The following is an 8,929-nucleotide window of genomic DNA, read 5'->3' on the forward strand; positions in this document are numbered from 1 at the left end:
TGGGTATATTCCTAGGAGTGGTATAGCTGGATCGTATGGAAGCTCAATTTCCAGTTTGTGAAGGAATCTCTATATTGCTTTCCATAAAGGTTGTACTAGACGGCATTCCCACCAGCAGTGAAAAAGAGTTCCTTTCTCTCCACATCCCCGCCAGCACTGCTTGTTTTCCTTTTTTGTGATGTGTGCCAATCTCAGTGGTGTGAGGTGGTACCTCATAGTAGTTTTGATTTGCATATCCCTGACGATTAGTGATGTTGAACATCTTTTCATGTGCCTTTTGGCCATTTGCCTTTCTTCTTTTTCAAAGTGGAAAGACATTCTTGCAATAATAATTTTCAGACACAAAAGAGAAAAGAGCTGGAAGTTCCAGCTCACCACAGGAAGCTCACCACAAAGAGTGATGAGTTTAGTTAGAGAAATAACTACATTTTGAACTTTCCTAATAATGAGAATGTATGAGGGAAATGGAGAGCCTGTTTAGAGTACAGGCGGGGGTCGGGTGGGGAGGAGGGATACTTGGGACATTGGTAATGGGAATGTTGCACTGGTGATGGGTGGTGTTCTTTACATGACTGAAACCCAAACACAATCATGTATGTAATCAAGGTGTTTAAATAAAAAAAATTTGTAAAAAAATAAAAAATAAAAAAATAAAAAAAAGAATTTTTTTTAATATCTAGTAAAAAATCGTTAGTCTTTAAAATCAACTCCAGAGACTGATTAGAACTCCTTTTCAAGATCAGTGTTAATCAGAGTCAATATACATTTTTACTTATGCATCTTAATTTATACAAATCTATTAAAAATCAAACACATTGTCTTATAATGATTTTTATATAATTTTATATATTTTTATATAATAAATTTTATATAATATTTATAATTATATAATTTTTATATAATTCATTTTACCTATGTATCTGAGCAATTCAACAGTGAGAGCTGATGAATTTATGCTGCTATATGGTAACTTTTGTTTGCCTGTTTGTTTTTGGGCCACACTGGTGACGCTAAGGTTACTCCTGACTCTGCTCAGAAATCGCTCCTGCCTTGGGGACCATATGGGACACCGGGGGATCGAACTAAGATCCGTCCTGGATCAGCTGCATGCAAGGCAAATGCCCTACCACTGTGCTATCGCTCCAGCCCCACTCTATGATAACTTTAATGAAACTTCCAGTATGTACCAGGCACCATATTTGGTCCTGCTAGTTCAAGGAATAAAGGCAATGCTTATTTTGTGTAAAAAAAAAAAGAAAAAGAAAAGAAAAAAGTAAAAGAAAGATAGAAAGAATGAATGAATTCTACTGAGTGACTAATGCAAACTTCCCCATATTTTGTGTAGTGGGCATTTTCTTTGAAATACTGCTCTTTATCCAGAAGACTTCATACATACTACCACTTGAAACACCTAGAAACATTCATGATGTAAGACCATGCACAACCCAGATAACATGACCTTACTTCACTGTTGTCATTTCTGTTTTTCTGAATAAACTGGAGACATTCCTGGGATAGGGAAAATGAGAACTGCTATTTTGGGAAATGAGGACTGATGAGGAAGGACCCCAGTGCAAATATCGCCTGCACAGCCCGGTTTATGCTGGTGGGAGACATGTTCCCTTCTCTCACACCCTCAGGGACCCAGCTTCCTGGCCAAGCTGTGAAGGCCTGGCATGGCTCTTCCATATACCTGCTGTAGGGTTTAGTTCATGGGTTCCGTTGACTACCTCTCCCCCACTGCTGCAAAGGCATCCCAGTTACCTGTTGCAAAAGGAACGGTGGTATCCTGGTTGCTGGGGTCTTCAGAAGAGGTCACCTGTACAGTCCAGTTTATGCCAGGTGGAAGGAGTTACATGTTCCCTTCCCACACATCCCCTGGACCCAGCTGCCCAGACCTGACCTGGGAGTCCCATATCCCTGCTGTACGGTTTAGTTCAGGGGTCCTGTCAGCCAGCTCCCCCCACCTCAGAGACATCCCAGTTACCAGTTGCAAAAGGAATGTGGTATCTTGGTCGCTGGGATCTGAGGGAGAGGTCACTTACTGTGCAAGAATTTTAATCAGATTCACAGACATCTCAAAAAACTCTATTGTGTGACTTCCTGGTCTTGGAGTTAAGTGAACAGGAGAGTCCAGTGATGTCACAGATTAAGTAAGAGAAGCTTCTCAGGGTTTTCCTGGAGTCTAAGCATCTAAATTATTCATTTGGCAAGATAGATAGTTGCTGACAAATTCCAGTCTCTGTGGAGTAGCAGTCCCTGACTTTGCTTCAGTAATTTCATCATCAATACTCTGGAAATCCAGTAAGACTGTTTTGCTATCCACTTGGTGTAACTGTAGACTCATCTTGGAATAGGTGCTTGACACACGATTCTTCCTTCAAACCCACAAGTAATATGGGTTTACAACCTTCCATTCATAATCTAGTTTGTTCAACAAACTTTTGCCATGATATCATTTGGTAGACTCTGACTTCTAATTCCCAAATGCCACTGAGCTTTCCTTGTTCCTTAGTGTTTGGATTTCTGTGGATTTAATTCATCAAGGGCATGGCAAACCCGTGGTATTTCAGCAACCAGGAATGGTACTGTCTCAGGGTGTGGTCAAGTCAAATGGTGATCAAGAAAAGGTGGACTTGTCACCAAGTAAAAATATTTGGCCTCATTCATTATTCTTTTGTTACCTATTATGAGATGGTAGGCAATGGGAAAAGGGTCCTGATGATTTCTATTTTAAAGGCAGCTAAGAACCTCATCTTCTGAGCATTCAAAATTTTCACAAACTTCTTTTAAGGCTTTGTCATGAAACATAGTCAAACTGTATGGTGGATTCTCAGGAAAGAGGTATTTTGTGTGACTCTACACTGGATTTACGTGTAACTACCTGCAAAACCCGCCTATTCCTGGAAGGGGTCTTGGGGAGATTATTAAAGGTTTGGCCTCAGGGGCAAAAGGGATTTTGCCAGCATGGAGAAGTAGCAGGAGCACAGATGGCTGAGAGACAAGTACAATGCAGGGCTGAATAGATATACAACATAAATGGTTATGATATAGGCCACACACATTGGCCAGGGCAAATAAAGATGTTATTTCTCTGGAAGCCTGCCTGCGAGTTCTATACCTGCTGCTCTCCTGGACCCAGATACCTGCTGGCTGAAGGGGGTTGCAGAGCCATGTGGCCTGGGATGGCAGAGAAAGGTCCCTCCTTTACCATCCACCACCATCCAAGCCCATCCTAAGGGTTGTGATACTACATTTTGGAAGATCCTGTTAAACCATTCATGTTCCTGATATCTTTTATTGTGGCCCTCTTCATGGGATCCACCTGCAGCATATGTTTTTTTCTTTCTTTTCCTTCCTTCCTTCCTTCCTTCCTTCCTTCCTTCCTTCCTTCCTTCCTTCCTTCCTTCCTTCCTTACTTCCTTCCTTCCTTTTTTCCTTCCTTCCTTCCTTCCTTCCTTCCTTCCTCCCTCCCTCCCTCCTTCCTTCCTTTCTTTCTTCTTTCCTTCCTTCCTTCCTCTTCTTTCTTTCTTTCTTTCTTTCTTTCTTTCTTTCTTTCTTTCTTTCTTTCTTTCTTTCTTTCTTTCTTTCTTTCTTTCTTTCTTTCTTTCTTTCTTTCTTTCTTTCTTTCTTTCTTTCTTTCTTTCTTTCTTTCTTTCTTTCTTTCTTTCTTTCTTTCTTCTTTCTTTCTTTCTCTTTCTTTTTCTTTCTTTCTTTCTTTCTTTCTTTCTTTCTTTCTTTCTTTCTTTCTTTCTTTCTTTCTTCTTTCTTTCTTTCTTTCTTCTTCTTTCTTTCTCTCTCTCTCTTTCTTTCTCTCTCTCTCTTTCTTTCTTTCTCTCTTTCTTTCTTTCTTCTTTCTTTCTTTCTTCTTCTTTCTTTCTTCTTCTTTCTTTCTTTCTCTCATTCTCTCTGTATTTCTTTCTCTCTTTCTCTTTCTTTCTTTCTCTCTATCTCTATCTCTCTCTCTCTCTATCTTTCTTTCTTTCTTTCTTTCTTTCTTTCTTTCTTTCTCTCTTTCTTTCTCTTTCTTTCTTTCTTTCTTTCTTTCTTTCTTTCTTTCTTTCTTTCTTTCTTTCTTTCTTTCTTTCTTTCTTTCTTTCTTTCTTTCTTCTTTCTTCCTTCCTTCCTCCTTTCTTCCTTCCTCCTTCCTTCTTTTTTCCTTCCTTCCTTCCTTCCTCCCTTCCTCCCTCCCTCCCTTCCTTCCTCCCTTCCTTCCTTCCTCCCTTCCTCCCTCCCTCCCTCCCTCCCTCCCTCCCTCCCTCCCTTCCTCCCTCCCTCCCTCCCTCCCTCCCTCCCTCCCTTCCTTCCTCCCTCCCTCCCTCCCTTCCTTCCTTCCTTCCTCCCTTCCTTCCTTCCTTCCTTCCTTCCTCCCTTCCTTCCTTCCTTCCTTCCTTCCTTCCTTCCTTCCTTCCTTCCTTCCTTCCTTCCTTTCTTCCTTTCTCTCTCTCTCTTCCTTTATATTTCTTTTTTTTTTTTTAAGAGCAAAGCAGATTTATTGATTCCAGTTAGCTGGGGCAACCAGATCTGTCCGGCAGACTGAAACCAAAGTCAACTTTAATAGAATCAAGGGACCTAAACTTTAACAATATAAACAGACTGGAGGCCTGGAGCAACTTGAGGAGGCATCTCATATAGGCCTAAGGGATCTTAAAGGAGGGGGTTGGTATGAAATCAGGATTTGAAAAATGCACTAATTTTTAGCATATTATTTTTTGGAGTGGGAACTGGGCCACACCTGGTAATGTTCAGGTGTTATTCCTGGCACTGTGCTTAGGAATAACCTCTGATGGTACTCATTAATGTGATAGCAAGAGTCAAATTAATGCCAACTGATCTATAGATGTTGGGGACAACGGAAAAGTGTTCACCTGGATATTGGTGGAAGGAAATAGCTCCCTGGTGTGGGTGTAGTGTTGGAACAATCAATGCTTAAAACTCTCATTAACATCATTGTGTAAATTATAGCACATCAATAAAAAAAAACAGGGAAACTTTTTCTGAAAGTACAGTTTATAAAATCTTAGCATAAATTTTCATACTAATTCAAGTTTTAAACTGTTTTTATAACTAAAATCCATAACTGAAAACTTGTGCAAGAAAACACTCTACTTTATCTTAGTATGGCCACACAAAATAGCATACAAAGAATAAATTTTATTAGGTGCATATATTGAATTGTTTTAATGTTTAATTTTCCTATTTCCTAGAGAGTTATAACAATTCTGAATTTTTGTTTGTTTCACACCCAATGGAGGTTGGGGTTACTCGTGGCTCTGCATTCAGAAATTACTTCTGGCTGCCTTGGGGACTATATAGGATGCTTGAGATGGAAGCTGGGCTGGTCTTGTGCAAGACTAATGTGCTATTGCTCCAATCCCAGCACCTATAAAATTTTAATACAATCTTTAATACTTAATAATATTTTATTGTTTATGATAAATAAAACACATATTGCATCTATTATCTAATATCTGGTTTTAGGTTTTCACATCACTTATACTTAAGAACTGACAGGAATTTAGATCAAAAGTCAGTGAACCATGTTCTGCATGTCAAATTTACTCATAAAGTTGATTAAAATATAGCCAGTTTCAATTATTTATATGTTAGATATGGTTGCTTTTATACTATAAAAATTGATTTGAGGGGCCAGAGAGATAGCATGGAATAGACTTGAGTAGTTGTCACAAGTTCTGACCCATAAAAGATATGAATATATTTACTATTTTGTATTTTGTTTAAAAAATGGTGCTAAATCCTAGTTTAGTTTAACAGTAAAATAAATGTAAATTCTCAAAAAAAAATGCACCAATCTCTCGTCCAGGTGTGAACACATTGTCCAATCTTGTAGTCTGCTCATCTTCCACTCTAACTATGGCAGGCTCCCCCTAAGGAGGTGTTCTCTGACTGGTGTTTTCATTCTCTAAGTTTGAGCAAACTTGCTGATGTGGGTTGAGCATCCTGCCAGATGTTTGTGGTTGGTCAATTGTGATGGGAACATTCTGATGCTTAAGGTACATGTTGACCTGCTCAAAGTTTGAGAAAATTCCAGGACAGAAGGGGGTAGAAGACAAGTGGGGCAGTGGAGGCAAAGGCAAAAACCACAGGCACCATGAGTATATTAAGAATCTATAAAAAGTGGTATCTAAAAAGTGCTACACTTGAGTACATTTGACTAATAAATAAATTATAATCAGCTACTATTACTTGTCACATATCTAGCATTCATGTCATATCATATCATATTAGATATTCTAGTCTTAACATTTCCCTTCTTTTGAGTTCACACTGAGGACTCTTCCTCAGGAAGAGCATCATAAGCATACTGTCAGCGTAGGACTAAAAGCTGCACAGTGTTAATGCAATCTTTAACATAAGCTACTATTTAGGAGAAGCATTGTGAGGAGACCCACAACTGAGGAGACTAGGGTGGTCAGCCATGGGGAAGTCTGAAATAGGATGTATACCAATTGGTGCCAGATTTCTTTTTCCTTTTCCCACCTTTCTAGCCCATCTCTAACTTTAGCCAAATTCTCCTGAGTCATACTGGTATGGTCAGCATAGTAACAAAATTCCTCTCTGACGGCTGCACATAGTTTTCCTTGTTGTTCTAATACGAGATTTAGTCCCCTTCTGTTTTGTAGAACCACTTCTGCTAAGGAGGAGAGTGATTTTTCCAAGGCATTTATGGGTCTAAGTGGAAGATGTATTAGTCTATCACAACCGTAAGGCTGCTGAAGCCTTGCTTTCGCTCAACAAATGCAGCTATTCCTGTTTCAACTCCCATAGATCCTTGGGCAAAAAGAGATGCTACCATGAGAACTGTTATAATCTCCTTTTTTTGGTCTCCCTCCTTTTTGATCATAGTACAATTGTTTCAAGTAATCAGGGAGGTTGGAGTGGTATACCACTTTGGAAAAAATCATGACCATTACACAGAAGGCATTGTTTCTTTGTGAAAATTTGAATTCTGACAAGGAGTCACCCCCACAGCAGAGCACACCCATCACCCTTGTGTAGGTATCACCCATTGTCCTTTGGCGATGTTGAGAGATATTGTTTCATTACAAATGTCTCCATTTCTGGGGGTACCTGACCCATACATAACCCCTGTCCTATGACTGGCACTGTGATTCTATTTTTGATCTTTGCTAGACACAATTGAACATTGTCGGTGAGGTTATATGGCTCCCTTAAAGGCCACTGCTTTCATGTAAGGTGGCCTATCAGTGAGACACAACCAGCAACTTTTAGATTGCTCTGGTTGGGTGGTGTTAAGCACCAAATAAGTCGCTTGAATTAGTCTCAATAATTGGTCATGCAAAGGGGCCTGACTCATCTCAGGAGTGCAGCATAGGTTTCAAAAGGCTTATCACAGAAGGATTTAAATACTGTATAAAAGATCCCATCACATATCTTCTTAAAAAGAGTTGGCACATTATCATCATCAAATGGAAGCATTCCACATAATAAAGCATAAAGAATAACCCCATTGCTCCATATATCTACTTCTGGACCTGCATACCATCTCTGATTCCAATTTCAGTGATAATAGTAAAGAACACTTTCTCAAGAAATTTGTATTTTGTGGAGCTCAGTGGCCGATCTTCACCCGCCCGTTGTGCTTCTGCTTCTCTGATGCCACCATCTTTTTCCAGGAACCAAACACTTACCTTTGAAACTTGAATCATTCTTTTCTCTCCTTTTCCTCAACCTTCATTCATTTTAGTACTGAGGGAGAGAGAAAATATGCGGTTAAAATCACTTCCCACTGTTTCTTTTCTCGATATCCCATTTTTATTCAGGAATAATTTGACATCTTTCTTCATTTATTTAGTGATCAGAGTACTCTTCCATTAATTCTTTATTAAATGAGAAAAGACAATTTTTAACTGTGTTCTTAAAAGTATGTTAGAGGTCTTATTACACTTATCATAAATTTCTACCAATTGCCTCTGCTCAAGAAACTAAAAATCTCCCTAGATTTTAGATACTAAAGTCTGACACCCATTGTGGTGTCTCTCTGAGCACTGAGGGGCTCAAAATTTCTGCACTGACTTGTGGTTCAGCCTGACAAAAATTGGTCCTAGACAGCAAAAAGGAAACGATTAGATGAGAGATTAGTGGGTTTTCAATCATCTATTGTGCAGCTGCTAGTCCTTGCCTGGAAATCTCTATAAATTAGACCCAATGTCTGAGAACTTTCAATAGAAATCCCAGTTTCCATTTTCAGCCCTGGTCACACCTTGATTGTATTCAATGGGTAAGGCCTTATTTTTTTCTGAAAATAGAAGCTCTCTTTGTTCTCTTGTAGGCACAGACCTGGTTTAAAACACATTTTAAAAAAAGTTGAAATTCAAAATAGAAGAAAAATGCATTCTAGGATTGGAGATTCTTTTACTTTTTGAAATATATTTTTATTTAAAGAAAATACATCACATAGTTGACATAACCGATCATAATACAATTGTTTTAAGATAAGAGGTAGGAGCAATAGCACAGTGGTAGAATGTTTGCCTTGCATGAGGCTGACCTAGGACAGACGTGGGTTCTGTCCCCAGCATCCCATGTGGTCTCCCAAGCCAGGAGCGATTTTTGAGTGCAGAGCCAGGAGTAACCTCTGAGCATCACTGGGTGTGTTCCCCCAAAACAAAACAAACAAAAAAGAAATATAAGGGAAAGTAAAGTTATTGAACAAAATATAAAAAAAATAGAAAGAAAAACTAAAAAAAATGGAAGAGAAAATAAAAGAAAGAAGAAAAAGTTCAGTAGCAAGTATATTTGAAAATAAATCTTCAATAAAGTCATTAATACAATAGCAGATGGTTTAGTAAGCTTTTTAAAGATAAGGAATAGGGGTCGGAGAGATAGCATGGAGGTAAAGCGTTTACCTTGCATGCAGAAGGACAGTGGTTCAAATCCCAGCGCC

The 8,929-nt window shown here is 38.9% G+C and overlaps 1 pseudogene; it reads right to left on the reverse strand.

The window, feature by feature from the left end:
* Window positions 1–2,041: 2,041 nt before the first annotated feature.
* LOC126025958 (5'-AMP-activated protein kinase catalytic subunit alpha-1-like) lies at window positions 2,042–7,518 on the reverse strand (annotated as a pseudogene).
* Between the last annotated feature and the right edge of the window lie 1,411 nt (window positions 7,519–8,929).

This window comes from Suncus etruscus, chromosome 13 (genome assembly GCF_024139225.1).
Source record: "Suncus etruscus isolate mSunEtr1 chromosome 13, mSunEtr1.pri.cur, whole genome shotgun sequence".
Classification (NCBI taxonomy): Eukaryota; Metazoa; Chordata; class Mammalia; order Eulipotyphla; family Soricidae; genus Suncus; species Suncus etruscus.